Below are 14,689 nucleotides of genomic sequence, written 5' to 3' on the forward strand. Positions count from 1 at the left end.
AGACACAGAGAGAGAGAGAGAGAGAGAGACACAGAGAGAGAGAGAGAGAGAGCAAGACGCAGAGAGAGAGAGCGAGACACAGAGAGAGAGAGAGAGAGAGAGAGACAGAGAGAGAGAGAGAGAGAGAGCAAGACACAGAGAGAGAGAGCGAGACACAGAGAGAGAGAGAGACACAGAGAGAGAGAGAGAGAGAGCAAGACACAGAGAGAGAGAGAGAGACAGAGAGAGAGCGAGACACAGAGAGAGAGAGAGCGAGACACAGAGAGAGAGAGAGCGAGACACAGAGAGAGAGAGAGAGCAAGACACAGGAAGAGAGCGAGACACAGAGAGAGAGAGAGACACAGAGAGAGAGAGAGAGAGCGAGACACAGATAGAGAGCGAGACACAGAGAGAGAGCGAGACACAGAGAGAGAGAGAGAGAGCAAGACACAGAGAGAGAGAGAGACACAGAGAGAGAGAGAGACAGAGAGAGAGAGAGAGACACAGAGAGAGAGAGAGCAAGACACAGAGAGAGAGAGAGAGAGCAAGACACAGAGAGAGAGAGAGACACAGAGAGAGAGCGAGAGAGCAAGACACAGAGAGAGAGCGAGACAGGGAGAGAGAGAGAGAGAGAGAGCAAGACACAGAGAGAGAGCGAGACACAGAGAGAGAGCGAGACAGAGAGAGAGAGAGACAGAGAGAGAGAGAGAGCGAGACACAGAGAGAGAGAGAGCAAGACACAGGGAGAGAGCGAAGCACAGAGAGAGAGAGCGAGACAGGGAGAGAGAGAGAGAGCAAGACACAGAGAGAGAGCGAGACAGGGAGAGAGAGAGCGAGACAGGGAGAGAGAGAGAGAGACAGGGAGAGAGAGAGAGGGCAAGACACAGAGAGCGAGACACAGAGAGAGAGCGAGACACAGAGAGAGAGAGCGAGACAGGGAGAGAGAGAGAGAGAGAGCAAGACACAGAGAGAGAGCGAGACACAGAGAGAGAGCGAGACAGAGAGAGAGAGAGACAGAGAGAGAGAGAGAGCGAGACACAGAGAGAGAGAGAGCAAGACACAGGGAGAGAGCGAAGCACAGAGAGAGAGAGCGAGACAGGGAGAGAGAGAGAGAGCAAGACACAGAGAGAGAGAGAGACACAGAGAGAGAGAGAGACACAGAGAGAGAGACACAGAGAGAGAGCGAGACACAGAGAGAGAGAGCGAGACAGGGAGAGAGAGAGAGAGAGAGCAAGACACAGAGAGCGAGACACAGAGAGAGAGAGCGAGACACAGAGAGAGAGAGAGCAAGACACATAGAGAGAGAGCGAGACACAGCGAGCGAGACACAGAGAGAGAGAGAGCGAGACAGAGAGAGCGAGACAGGGAGAGAGAGAGAGAGAGAGCAAGACACAGAGAGCGAGACACAGAGAGAGAGCGAGACAGGGAGAGAGAGAGAGAGAGCAAGACACAGAGAGCGAGACACAGAGAGAGAGAGCGAGACACAGAGAGAGAGAGAGAGAGACACAGAGAGAGAGAGCGAGACACAGAGAGAGAGCGAGACACAAAGAGAGAGAGAGAGACACAGAGAGAGCGAGAGAGACACAGAGAGAGAGAGCGAGACACAGAGAGAGAGCGAGACACAGAGAGAGAGAGAGAGACACAGAGAGAGCGAGACACAGAGAGAGAGAGAGAGACACACAGAGAGAGAGCGAGACACAGAGAGAGAGCGAGACACAGAGAGAGAGCGAGACACAGAGAGAGAGAGAGAGAGAGAGACACAGAGAGAGAGAGAGAGCGAGACACAGAGAGAGAGAAAGACACAGAGAGAGAGCGAGACACAGAGAGAGAGAGAGAGACACACAGAGAGAGAGAGAGAGACACACAGAGAGAGAGAGAGACACACAGAGAGAGAGCGAGACACAGAGAGAGAGCAAGACACAGAGAGAGAGAGAGCAAGACACAGGGAGAGAGCGAGACACAGAGAGAGAGAGCGAGACAGGGAGAGAGAGAGAGAGAGAGCAAGACACAGGGAGAGAGCGAGACACAGAGAGAGAGCGAGACACAGAGAGAGAGAGAGCAAGACACAGGGAGAGAGCGAGACACAGAGAGAGCGAGACACAGAGAGAGAGAGACACACACACAGAGAGAGAGCGAGACACAGAGAGAGAGAGAGAGACAGAGAGAGAGAGCGAGACACAGAGAGAGAGAGAGAGACACAGAGAGGGAGCGAGACACAGAGAGAGAGCAAGACACAGAGAGAGAGAGAGCAAGACACAGGGAGAGAGCGAGACACAGAGAGAGAGCGAGACACAGAGAGAGAGAGAGCAAGACACAGGGAGAGAGCGAGACACAGAGAGAGAGAGAGCGAGACAGGGAGAGAGAGAGAGAGACAGATGGAGAGAGAGAGAGAGAGCAAGACAAAGAGAGCGAGACACAGAGAGAGAGCGAGACACAGAGAGAGAGAGCGTCACAGGGAGAGAGAGAGAGAGAGAGAGCAAGACACAGAGAGTGAGACACAGAGAGAGAGCGAGACACAGAGAGAGAGCGAGACACAGAGAGAGAGAGCGAGACAGGGAGAGAGAGAGAGAGAGCAAGACACAGAGAGCGAGACACAGAGCGAGAGCGAGACAGGGAGAGAGAGAGCGAGACAGGGAGAGAGAGAGAGAGACAGGGAGAGAGAGAGAGGGCAAGACACAGAGAGCGAGACACAGAGAGAGAGCGAGACACAGAGAGAGAGAGAGACACAGAGAGAGAGAGCGAGACAGGGAGAGAGAGAGAGAGAGAGAGCAAGACACAGAGAGCGAGACACAGAGAGCGAGACACAGAGAGAGAGAGAGCGAGACACAGAGAGAGAGCGAGACACAGAGAGAGAGAGAGAGAGACACAGAGAGAGAGAGAGAGAGACACAGAGAGAGAGAGAGCAAGACACAGGGAGAGAGCGAAGCACAGAGAGAGAGAGCGAGACAGGGAGAGAGAGAGCGAGGCACAGAGAGAGAGAGAGACACAGAGAGAGAGAGCGAGACAGGGAGAGAGAGAGAGAGAGAGCAAGACACAGAGAGCGAGACACAGAGAGCGAGACACAGAGAGAGAGAGAGCGAGACACAGAGAGAGAGAGAGCAAGACACAGGGAGAGAGCGAAGCACAGAGAGAGAGAGCGAGACAGGGAGAGAGAGAGAGAGAGAGCAAGACACAGAGAGCGAGACACAGAGAGAGAGCGAGACAGGGAGAGAGAGAGCGAGACACAGAGAGAGAGAGAGCAAGACACAGGGAGAGAGCGAGACACAGAGAGAGAGAGAGCGAGACAGGGAGAGAGAGAGAGCAAGACACAGGGAGAGAGTGAGACACAGAGAGAGAGAGAGCGAGACAGGGAGAGAGAGAGAGAGAGCAAGACACAGAGAGAGAGAGAGACACAGAGAGAGAGCGAGACAGGGAGAGAGAGAGAGAGCAAGACACAGAGAGAGAGCGAGACACAGAGAGAGAGAGCGAGACACAGAGAGAGAGAGCGAGACACAGAGAGAGAGAGAGCGAGACACAGAGAGAGAGAGAGCGAGACACAGAGAGAGAGAGACACAGAGAGAGAGAGAGACACAGAGAGAGAGAGAGAGAGACAGAGAGAGAGAGAGAGACACAGAGAGAGAGAGCGAGACACAGAGAGAGAGCGAGACACAGAGAGAGAGCGAGACACAGAGAGAGAGAGTGAGACACAGAGAGAAAGAGAGAGAGAGAGAGAGAGAGAGAGACACAGAGAGAGAGAGAGAGAGAGCGAGACACAGAGAGAGAGAGAGAGACACAGAGAGAGAGAGAGCAAGACACAGGGAGAGAGCGAGACACAGAGAGAGAGAGCAAGACACAGAGAGAGAGAGCGAGACACAGAGAGAGAGAGAGACACACAGAGAGAGAGAGAGCAAGACACAGAGAGAGAGCGAGACACAGAGAGAGAGAGAGACACACAGAGAGAGAGAGAGCAAGACACAGGGAGAGAGAGAGATACAGAGAGAGAGCGAGACACAGAGAGAGAGAGAGCAAGACACAGGGAGAGAGAGAGACACAGAGAGAGAGCGAGACACAGAGAGAGAGAGAGACACAGAGAGAGAGAGAGAGACACAGAGAGAGAGAGAGACACAGAGAGAGAGAGACACAGAGAGAGAGAGAGAGACACAGAGAGAGAGAGAGCAAGACACAAGGAGAGAGAGAGACACAGAGAGAGAGCGAGACACAGAGAGAGAGCAAGACACAGAGAGAGAGAGAGAGAGAGACACAGAGAGAGAGAGAGCAAGACACAGGGAGAGAGAGAGACACAGAGACAGAGCGAGACACAGAGAGAGAGAGAGAGACACAGAGAGAGAGAGAGAGACACAGAGAGAGAGAGAGCAAGACACAGAGAGAGAGCGAGCAAGACACAGAGAGAGAGCGAGACACAGAGAGAGAGAGAGTGAGACAGGGAGAGAGAGAGAGAGAGAGCAAGACACAGGGAGAGAGCGAGACACAGAGAGAGCGAGACACAGAGAGAGAGATAGAGACAGGGAGAGAGAGAGAGAGAGCAAGACACAGAGAGCGAGACACAGAGAGAGAGCGAGACACAGAGAGAGAGAGAGACAGTGAGAGAGAGAAAGAGAGAGCGAGACACAGAGACAGAGAGCGAGACACAGAGAGAGAGAGCGAGACACAGAGAAAGAGAGAGAGAGACACACAGAGAGAGAGAGCGAGACACAGAGAGAGAGAGCGAGACACAGAGAGAGAGAGAGCGAGACACAGAGAAAGAGAGAGAGAGAGCAAGACACAGAGAGCGAGACACAGAGAGAGAGCGAGAGAGAGAGAGAGAGAGCGAGACACACAGAGAGAGAGAGAGACACAGAGAGAGAGAGAGAGAGAGAGAGAGAGAGCGAAACACAGAGAGAGAGAGCGAGACACAGGGAGAGAGCGAGACACAGAGAGAGAGCAAGACACAGAGAGAGAGAGAGAGAGAGAGAGAGAGAGAGCGAGACACAGAGAGAGAGAGAGAGACACAGAGAGAGAGAGAGAGAGAGAGAGAGCGAGACACAGAGAGAGAGAGAGAGAGAGAGAGAGCGAGACACAGAGAGAGAGAGAGAGACACAGAGAGAGACACAGAGAGAGAGCGAGACACAGAGAGAGAGAGCGAGACACAGAGAGAGAGAGAGAGAGAGCGAGACACAGAGAGAGAGAGAGAGACACAGAGAGAGAGAGAGACATAGAGAGAAAGCGAGACACAGAGAGAGAGAGAGCAAGACACAGAGAGAGAGCGAGACACAGGGAGAGAGAGAGACATAGAGAGAGAGAGAGCAAGACACAGAGAGAGAGCGAGACACAGAGAGAGAGAGCGAGACACAGGGAGAGAGAGAGACATAGAGAGAGAGAGAGCAAGACACAGAGAGAGAGCGAGACACAGAGAGAGAGAGCGAGACACAGAGAGAGAGAGAGCAAGACACAGAGAGAGAGCGAGACACAGAGAGAGAGAGCGAGACACAGAGAGAGAGAGAGCAAGACACAGAGAGAGAGCAAGACACAGGGAGAGAGAGAGCAAGACACAGGGAGAGAGAGAGCAAGACACAGAGAGAGAGCAAGACACAGGGAGAGAGAGAGCAAGACACAGAGAGAGAGCAAGACACAGGGAGAGAGAGAGCAAGACACAGGGAGAGAGCAAGACACAGGGAGAGAGAGAGCAAGACACAGGGAGAGAGCGAGACACAGAGAGAGAGCAAGACACAGGGAGAGAGAGAGCAAGACACAGAGAGAGAGCAAGACACAGGGAGAGAGAGCGAGACACAGAGAGAGAGCAAGACACAGGGAGAGAGAGAGCAAGACACAGGGAGAGAGAGAGCAAGACACAGGGAGAGAGCGAGACACAGAGAGAGAGCAAGACACAGGGAGAGAGAGAGCAAGACACAGGGAGAGAGAGAGCGAGACAGGGAGAGAGAGAGAGAGAGAGCAAGACACAGGGAGAGAGCGAGACACAGAGAGAGAGAGCGAGACACAGAGAGAGAGAGCAAGACACAGGGAGAGAGCGAGACACAGAGAGAGAGAGCGAGACACAGAGAGAGAGAGAGCAAGACAGGGAGAGAGAGAGAGAGAAAGACACAGGGAGAGAGCGAGACTCAGAGAGAGAGAGAGCGAGACACAGAGAGCGAGACACAGAGAGAGAGAGAGCGAGACACAGAGAGAGAGAGAGAGAGAGCAAGACACAGAGAGAGAGAGCGAGACACAGAGAGAGAGAGAGAGAGAGCAAGACACAGGGAGAGAGCGAGACAGAGAGAGAGAGAGCGAGACAGGGAGAGAGAGAGAGAGAGAGCAAGACACAGAGAGAGAGAGCGAGACACAGAGAGAGAGAGAGAGCGAGACAGGGAGAGAGAGAGAGAGAGAGCAAGACAGGGAGAGAGAGAGAGAGAGCAAGACACAGAGAGCGAGACACAGAGAGAAAGAGAGCAAGACACAGGGAGAGAGCGAGACACAGAGAGAGAGAGAGCGAGACAGGGAGGGAGAGAGAGAGAGAGAGAGCAAGACACAGAGAGCGCGACACAGAGAGAGCGAGACACAGAGAGAGAGAGAGAGACACAGAGAGAGAGAGACACAGAGAGAGAGAGAGCGAGACACAGGGAGAGAGAGAGAGAGCAAGACACAGAGAGCGAGACACAGAGAGAGAGAGAGCGAGACACAGAGAGAGAGAGCGAGACACAGAGAGAGAGAGAGCGAGACACAGAGAGAGAGAGCAAGACACAGAGAGCGAGACACAGAGAGAGAGAGAGAGAGAGACACAGAGAGAGAGAGCGAGACACAGGGAGAGAGAGAGAGAGAGAGCAAGACACAGAGAGCGAGACACAGAGAGAGAGAGAGACACACAGAGAGAGAGAGCAAGACACAGAGAGAGAGCGAGACAGGGAGAGAGAGAGAGAGAGAGCAAGACACAGAGAGCGAGACAGAGAAAGAGAGCGAGACACAGAGAGAGAGAGCGAGACACAGAGAGAGAGAGAGCGAGACACAGAGAGCGAGACACAGAGAGAGAGAGAGCGAGACACAGAGAGAGAGAGCGAGACACAGAGAGAGAGAGAGCGAGACACAGAGAGCGAGACACAGAGAGAGAGAGAGCGAGACACAGAGAGAGAGAGAGCGAGATAGACACACCAACAGAGAGAGACAGAGAGAGAGATAGCAAGACAGAGAGAAAGTGAGACAGAGAGAGAGAGCGAGAGCGAGACAGAGAGAGAGCGAGACACAGAGAAAGAGCGAGACACAGAGAGAGAGCGAGACACAGAGAGAGAGAGCGAGACACAGAGAGAGAGAGAGCGAGAGAGACACACCAACAGAAAGAGACAGAGAGAGAGATAGCAAGACAGAGAGAAAGTGAGACAGAGAGAGAGAGAGAGAGCGAGAGCGAGACAGAGAGAGAGCGAGACACAGAGAAAGAGCGAGACACAGAGAGAGAGCGAGACAGAGAGAGAGAGCAAGACACAGAGAGAGAGAGCGAGACAGAGAGAGAAAAAGGGAGAGCAAGACAGACACACTGAGAGCGAGACAGACAGAGAGAGAGACAGAGCGAGACAGTGAGAGAGCGAGACATATACAGAGAGAGAGAGAGCGAGACACAGAGAGAGAGAGACAGACACACCGACTGAGAGTATCATGTATCTTACATTATTATATATAACTGTATCCTAACATGCTATACATGACTGTAATAAGATATGACCTGTAACCACCAGCATACCTTACCACCAGGGGTGCACTTGCAAGAGACAGGTATATAAGGACAGGTCTCAGGCAAGTGCAGCATTCCAGAGCTGTGAAATAAAGGTGCAGGTCCAGAGTGACCTTGACTTCACTACATGCCTCGTGTGAATCTGTACTGAGGGGACAGGACTTTACAGTGGCGACGAGTTACGGGATTACAGAATCCACAGAATGGCAAACAACGGATCAGATGAAAAGTACAATGCGGGAGACAATTGGGAGGACTTTATAGAAAGGCTCCAGCAAAGTTTTGTAACCAAAGACTAGTTAGGCGACGATAAGGCAGACAAGAGAAGAGCCCATCTCTTGACCAGCTGTGGCTCGAAAACATACGCTTTAATGAAGGATCTGCTGGCACCTGAGAAACCAGCAAGCAAGTCGTTTGAAGAATTGAGCACACTGGTAAGAAACCACCTGAAGCCAGCGAGCAGCCTACACATGGCCAGACACAGGTTCTACAACTACGGACGCTGTGTGGGCCAGAGCATACCCGATTTCGTGGCGAAACTTCGGAGGTTGGCTAGTTTATGTGAGTTCTCCGATGAACTGAGGAGAGAAATGCTGAGAGACTTTTTCATTGAAGGAATAGGCCACGCAGGCATATTCCAAAAGCTCATGGAGACCAAGAACCTGACCTTAGAGGCAGCAGCACTGGTTGCACAGACATTCTTGGTAGGGGAAGAAGAAACGAGGTTGATTTACAGTGCAGGTACGACAACTAACGAAATATCGGAACAAGAAATTCACAGCACTAAACAAGCTGCTACCCCCACACACAGACAAAACTGGGAGAACAGGCTCTCGACAGCAGGCAGAAGCCATCAAGGGCCACAGGAACGGCCGTTCACATCTCATCAACCCACAATGCGAGCAATCAACTACAAACTGAGCAAACTGAGAGAAGCTCAAGAGAGATCAGCCAGACGCAGCTCATTCTTTAGGAACACTTTGAACAATGGAACAGGTCCTTGCTGGAGGGTGGGCACTCGTCAAGGGGATGTTGATTTCAGCAGGCTGTTTGCAGAAATTGTGAATATACAGGGCATTTGGCCCGCATGTGCAAAAAAACGGCAGCTCGGCTGGTATACGAATCGGATGGGTCGGAAAGCGGACCAGAAGACGCTGGGGATAGTACCCAGGACACCGATGTACAGCGGGTCAACACGATCAATGGCTGCTGCTCCTACAACAGGACGCCTCCTATAATGATGAGGGTCCTACTCAACGGGATATCTGTCAACATGGAGCTGGATACGGGAGCGAGTCAATCTCTCATGGGCGCTCAACAATTTGAACAACTGTGGCCGCATAAAAGAGACAGACCAAAAATCACAAGGGTCGACATCAAACTAAGGACCTATACCAAAGAAATCGTACCAGTCCTCGGCAGCGCCATGCTTTCTATCACACACAAAGGGACAGTGAACCGACTTCCCCTGTGGATTGTCGCCGGAGACCCCCCAGCACTGCTGGGGAGAAGCTGGCTGGCAAAACTAAACTGGAAATGGGATGATGTCCATGCCATGTCATGAGAGGAATAGACCTCCTGCTCAACAGTTATAAAGCGATTTGAACATCTCTTTCAGCCAGGTGTGGGCACTTTCAAAGGGGCCAAAGTCAAAATCTACATCACACAGGATGCTAGACCGGTCCATCACAAGGCCAGAGCTGTACCCTATGTGATGAGGGAAAAGATTGAATACGAACTAGACAGGCTTCTGCGGGAAGGCATTATATCACCTGTGGAATTTAGCGACTGGGCAAGTCCCATCGTCCCAGTCATGAAGCCTGATGGATCCGTACGAATCTGTGGGGACTACAAATCTACCATAAACAGAGTCTCCCTACAGGACCAGTACCCGCTGCCCAGAGCGGAGGACTTATTTGCCACATTGGCTGGAGGTAAACTTTTCTCAAAATTAGACCTCACATCTGCGTATATGACGCAAGAATTGACCGAGGAATCCAAGCTACTCACCACCATCAACACACGTCGAGGCCTTTTCATGTACAATCGATGTCCATTCGGCATCAGGTCGGCAGCTGCCATATTCCAGCGCAACATGGAGAGTCTGCTCAAGTCCATCCCGGGGACGGTTGTATTTCAAGACGACATACTTATCACGGGCATGGACACCGACTCCCATCTCCGTAATTTGGAGGAAGTACTAAAGCGGTTGGATCGGCTAGGCCTACGAGTCAAGAAATCCAAATGCCTGTTTCTCGCACCCGAGATTGAAATTTTGGGCAGAAGGATCGCCGCTGATGGGATCCGCCCAACAGAGTCCAAAACAGAAGCAATTCGCCTGGCATCCAGGCCCCGGAATGTCTCAGAACTGCGCGCCTTTCTCGGGCTACTCAATTACTTTGGGAACTTTATGCAGAACTTAAGCACGCTGCTGGAGCCTCTCCACGTGCTACTCAGGAAGGGGTGAGATTGGTTTTGGGGGACGCCCAGGAACGCGCCTTCAATAAGGCACGCAACCTTCTGTGTTCCAACAGCGTTTTGACTTTCTTTGACCCAGGTAAAAAGCTAGTTCTCACATGTGATGCGTCAGCGTATGGGGTCGGGTGCGTTTTGCAACATGTCAATAGTGCGGGCAAATTACAACCCTTAGCTTATGCCTCCAGGTCACTTTCGCGGGTGAAGCGCGGGTACGGAATGGTAGAGAAGGAGGCGCTCGCGTGCGTGTACGGTGTCAAAAAGATGCACCAATATCTTTTTGGGGCCAAGTTCGCGTTAGAAACCGACCACAAGCCCCTCACGTCCCTCCTATCCGAGAGCAAAGCAATAAACGCCAATGCCTCGGCGCGAATTCAACGGTGGGCACTTATGCTGGCGTCCTACGACTATACAATAAGGCAGACCAGGCACAGACAACTGTGCCAACGCGCTCTGCAGGCAACCCCTGGCGACCACGGAAGGGTCTGACGCACAGGACTGTGAGATAGTCATGGCAATCAATGCTTTTGAGTCCACAGGTTCGCCCATGACGGCTCGCCAAATCAGAGCCTGGACGGCCAGCGACCCCACGTTATCCTTAGTAAAAAGATGTGTCCTAACCGGTGACTGGGCAGAGGCTCGCGATGCCTGCCCCAAGGAATTAAAACCCTTTCACAGGCGCATGCATGAGCTACCACTACAAGCAGACTGCCTGATGTGGGGCAGCCGAGTTGTCATGCCTCTGCGAGGCAGAGAGGCATTTGTCCGGGAGCTCCACCGTGAGCATCGGGGATCGTTCTCATGAAGGCCATAGCCAGATCCCACATCTGGTGGCCTGGTATTGACGCAGACTTGGAGCTCTGCATCCGAAGGTGCACCATTTGTGCCCAACTCAGCAATGTCCCCAGGGAGGCTCCACTGAGCCCCTGGCCCTGGCCTACCAAACCGTGGTCGCGGGTGCACGTAGACTGTGCGGGCCCATTCATGGGCAAAATGTTCCTCGTAGTTGTAGATGCATTATCAAAGTGGATCGACTGCACCATTTTAAACTTGAGCACAACCTCCACCACTGTGGAGAGCCTCGCAACCACGTTTGCAACGTACGGAATCCCTGACATATTGGTCAGTGCCAACGGTCCGTGCTTCACCAGCGCAGAATTCCAAGACTTTATAAATGACCACGGCATAAATCACGTCAAGACGGCACCGTTCAAGCCGGCCTCCAACGGCCAGGGGAAGAGAGCAGTGCAAATCATAAAACAAGGCATGCTTAAAATCCAAGGTCCCACATTGCAGGGTCGCCTGTCGCGACTGCTGCTGGCATACAGATCTCGTCCGCACTCATTGACTGGGATCCCCCTGCGCAACTGTTGATGAAAAGGACTTTAAAAACAAGGCTCTCATTAATCCTCCCAGACATGCACGAAATCGTTGAGGCAAAGCGCCATAAGCTGACTGAGTACCATGACAGAAATTCGAGGGGGAGATGGAATGAGATAGGGGACAAAGTGTTTGTACTAAACTATGGCAGGGATCCCAAATGGTTAGCAGGGATAGTAACGGGCAAGAAAGGAAACAGGCTACTGGTAGTACAAATGGATAATGGCAAAACCTGCCGGAGGCATGTGGACCAAGTCAAAAGCAGATTTACCAACAACATTGCGGAACCAGAGGCAGACTACAATGTGGAACTCGCACCACACCTGGTGGACAGACAGAGGGAACAACCTGAGGAAAGGGCAATCCCAACAGACAGCCCAGGTGAGTCAACAACAATCACACCAATCGAAACAGACAGCCCAGGTGAGTCAACAACAATCACACCAATTGAAACAGACATCCCATGATACGTCCTTATTATACAGTATAAATGCACACGCGGTCCATGCTTGAGAGAAGGTCAAGTGATGAAGGTGGGTGGAGCTTCCCCTTTTATACCTGAAGGTCCAGGTTAGGAGTGTCTCCCACCTAGTGGTCATTGTTCTCACAGTGTACAACTTAGGTCAGATTATACATGGGTTACAATGCTGGTTCAATACATGACATCACCTCCCCCCCAAAGTCTTATTGGGATCACAGGTTAAGTCTCTCTGGTGGTTTACGCTCTCTTGTAGAGCGCCTGAGTTGGGGCTCCGGATGTTGGGCGCTGGCCTGAGTGTCTGCTGTTTGCGGTGCCTCAGGCCTATCTAGACTGCCCACAGTGATTGGGCTCTCCTCCCTTTGGTTCCTGTGTTCGGTCACCTGTGGTGGAGTGAACTCTACATCGTGTTCTTCCTCTGCTTCTTCGATGGGGTAAGTTTAACTACCAGAATCCTATTTCCCTCTTTGGCAATTACAGTGCCTGCGAGCCATTTGGGCCCTGCAGCGTAGTTGCGGACAAAAACAGGATCATTTACAAGAATACATCGAGTCCTCGCATTCCTGTCATGTTAGTAATATTGTGGCTGGTGCCTGCTCTCGACAATTTCTTTCATGGTGGGGTGTATAAGGGATAACCTGGTTTTGAGCGTCCTTTTCATTAGCAGCTCTGCGGGTGGAACCCCTGTGAGCGAGTGTGGTCGGGATCTATAGGCCAACAGGAGGCGTGATAAGCGTCTTTGTAAGGAACCCCCTTGGAATCTGAGCATCCCCTGTTTGATTATCTGCACTGCTCGTTCTGCCTGGCCGTTTGAGGCCGGCTTGAACGGTGCCGTTCTGACATTATTAATTCCATTGCCTGCCATGAAGTCCTGCAATTCAGTGCTTGTGAAGCACGGGCCATTGTCGCTGACCAAGACGTCCGGTAGACCGTGGACGGCGAACATTGCCCGTAGACTTTCTACCGTGGCAGAGGATATGCTTGAATTTAAAATGACACACTCGATCCATTTGGAGTAGGCGTCTACTACAACCATATTTTTCCCATGAAAGGACCTGCGTAGTCCACATGGATGCATGACCACGGCTTGGCGGGCCATGGACAAGGGCTAAGGGGGGCTTCCCTTGGCGCATTGCCCAGCTGGGCACACGTGTTGCACCTGCGAACACATAGTTCCAGATCTGCGTCTATCCCTGGCCACCATATGTGTGACCTGGCAATTGCCTTCATCATGACAATGCCCGGGTGCTCATTGTGGATTTCTCTGATGAACACCTCTCTGCCCATCTGGGGCATGACTACACGGTTTCCCCACAGTAGGCAATCGGCCTGAATCGAGAGTTCATCCCTGCACCGGTGTAATGGTTTAAATTCCTCAGGGCATGCCCTGTACATGGCTGCCCAGTCCCCATTCAGGACACATTTCTTGACTAGAGACAATAGCGGGTCTCTATTTGTACAGACTTTAAGCTGATGGGCTGTCACGGGTGAGCCTTCGCTTCCGAAAGCTTCAACAGCCATGACCATCTCAGCAGCATGCTCGGTAGTCCCCTCAGTGGTGGCTAGTGGGAGCCTGCTGAGTGCATCGGCACAGTTTTCGGTGCCCGGTCTGTGCCAAATTGTATAGTCATAGGCGGCTAACGTGAGTGCCCACCTCTGTATGCGGGCCGATGCGTTTGCATTTATGGCCTTGTTGTCGGCCAAAAGGGACGTTAGGGGTTTGTGAACTGTCTCCAGCTCAAATTTCCTGCCAAACAGGTACTGGTGATGTCATGTATTCAACCAGCATTGTAACCCATGTATAATCTGACCTAAGTTGTACACTGTGAGAACAATGACCACTAGGTGGGAGACACTCCTTACCTGGACCTTCAGGTTGTGGAGGTGTTCTTCAGTATCATAACCCGTGATGAGGATGTCGTCCTGAAAAACCACCGTCCCTGGAATCGAATTGAGGAGGTTTTCCATATTTTGTTGGAAGATCGCGGTGGCCGAGCGAATCCCGAACCGACATCTGTTGTACTCAAACAACCCCTTCTGTGTCGTGATGGTGGTCAGCTTCTTCGACTCACTCGCCAGCTCCTGGGTCATGTAAGCTGAGGTCAGGTCCAATTTTGAAAAAAGTTTGCCACCGGATAGCGTCGCAAAGAGGTCCTCCGCTCTCGGTAACGGGTACTGGTCTTGGAGTGACACCCGATTGATGATGGCCTTGTAATCACCACATGTCCTGACCGACCCATCCGCCTTGAGCACCAGCACGATCGGGCACACCCAGTCACTCAATTCGACTGGCGAGATGATGCCTTTCCTCAGCAGTCGGTCCAATTCGCCTTCTATCTTTTCCCGCATCACGTACGGCACCGCTCTGGCCTTGTGGTGTACTGGCCTGGCGTCCGGGTTTATGTGAATCACTACCTTGGCCCCCATGAAAGTGCCGATGCTGGGTTGAAATAATGAGTCAAATTTGTCCAGGATCTGTGAGCATGATACTCACTCCACAGAGGAAATTGCATTGACATCGCCCCATTTCCAGTCCATGACAGCAAGCCAACTCTTCCCCGGTATTGCGGGACCGTCCCCTGGGACAATCCAGAGTGGCAACTGTTCTCCGAATCTTTGTGGGTCACGACTACCGTGGCGCTGCCTAGCACCGGAATGATCTGCTTTGTGTAAGTTCGTAGCTG

The sequence above is a fragment of the Pristiophorus japonicus genome, chromosome 4 (assembly GCF_044704955.1).
Source record: "Pristiophorus japonicus isolate sPriJap1 chromosome 4, sPriJap1.hap1, whole genome shotgun sequence".
Lineage (NCBI taxonomy): Eukaryota > Metazoa > Chordata > Chondrichthyes > Pristiophoridae > Pristiophorus > Pristiophorus japonicus.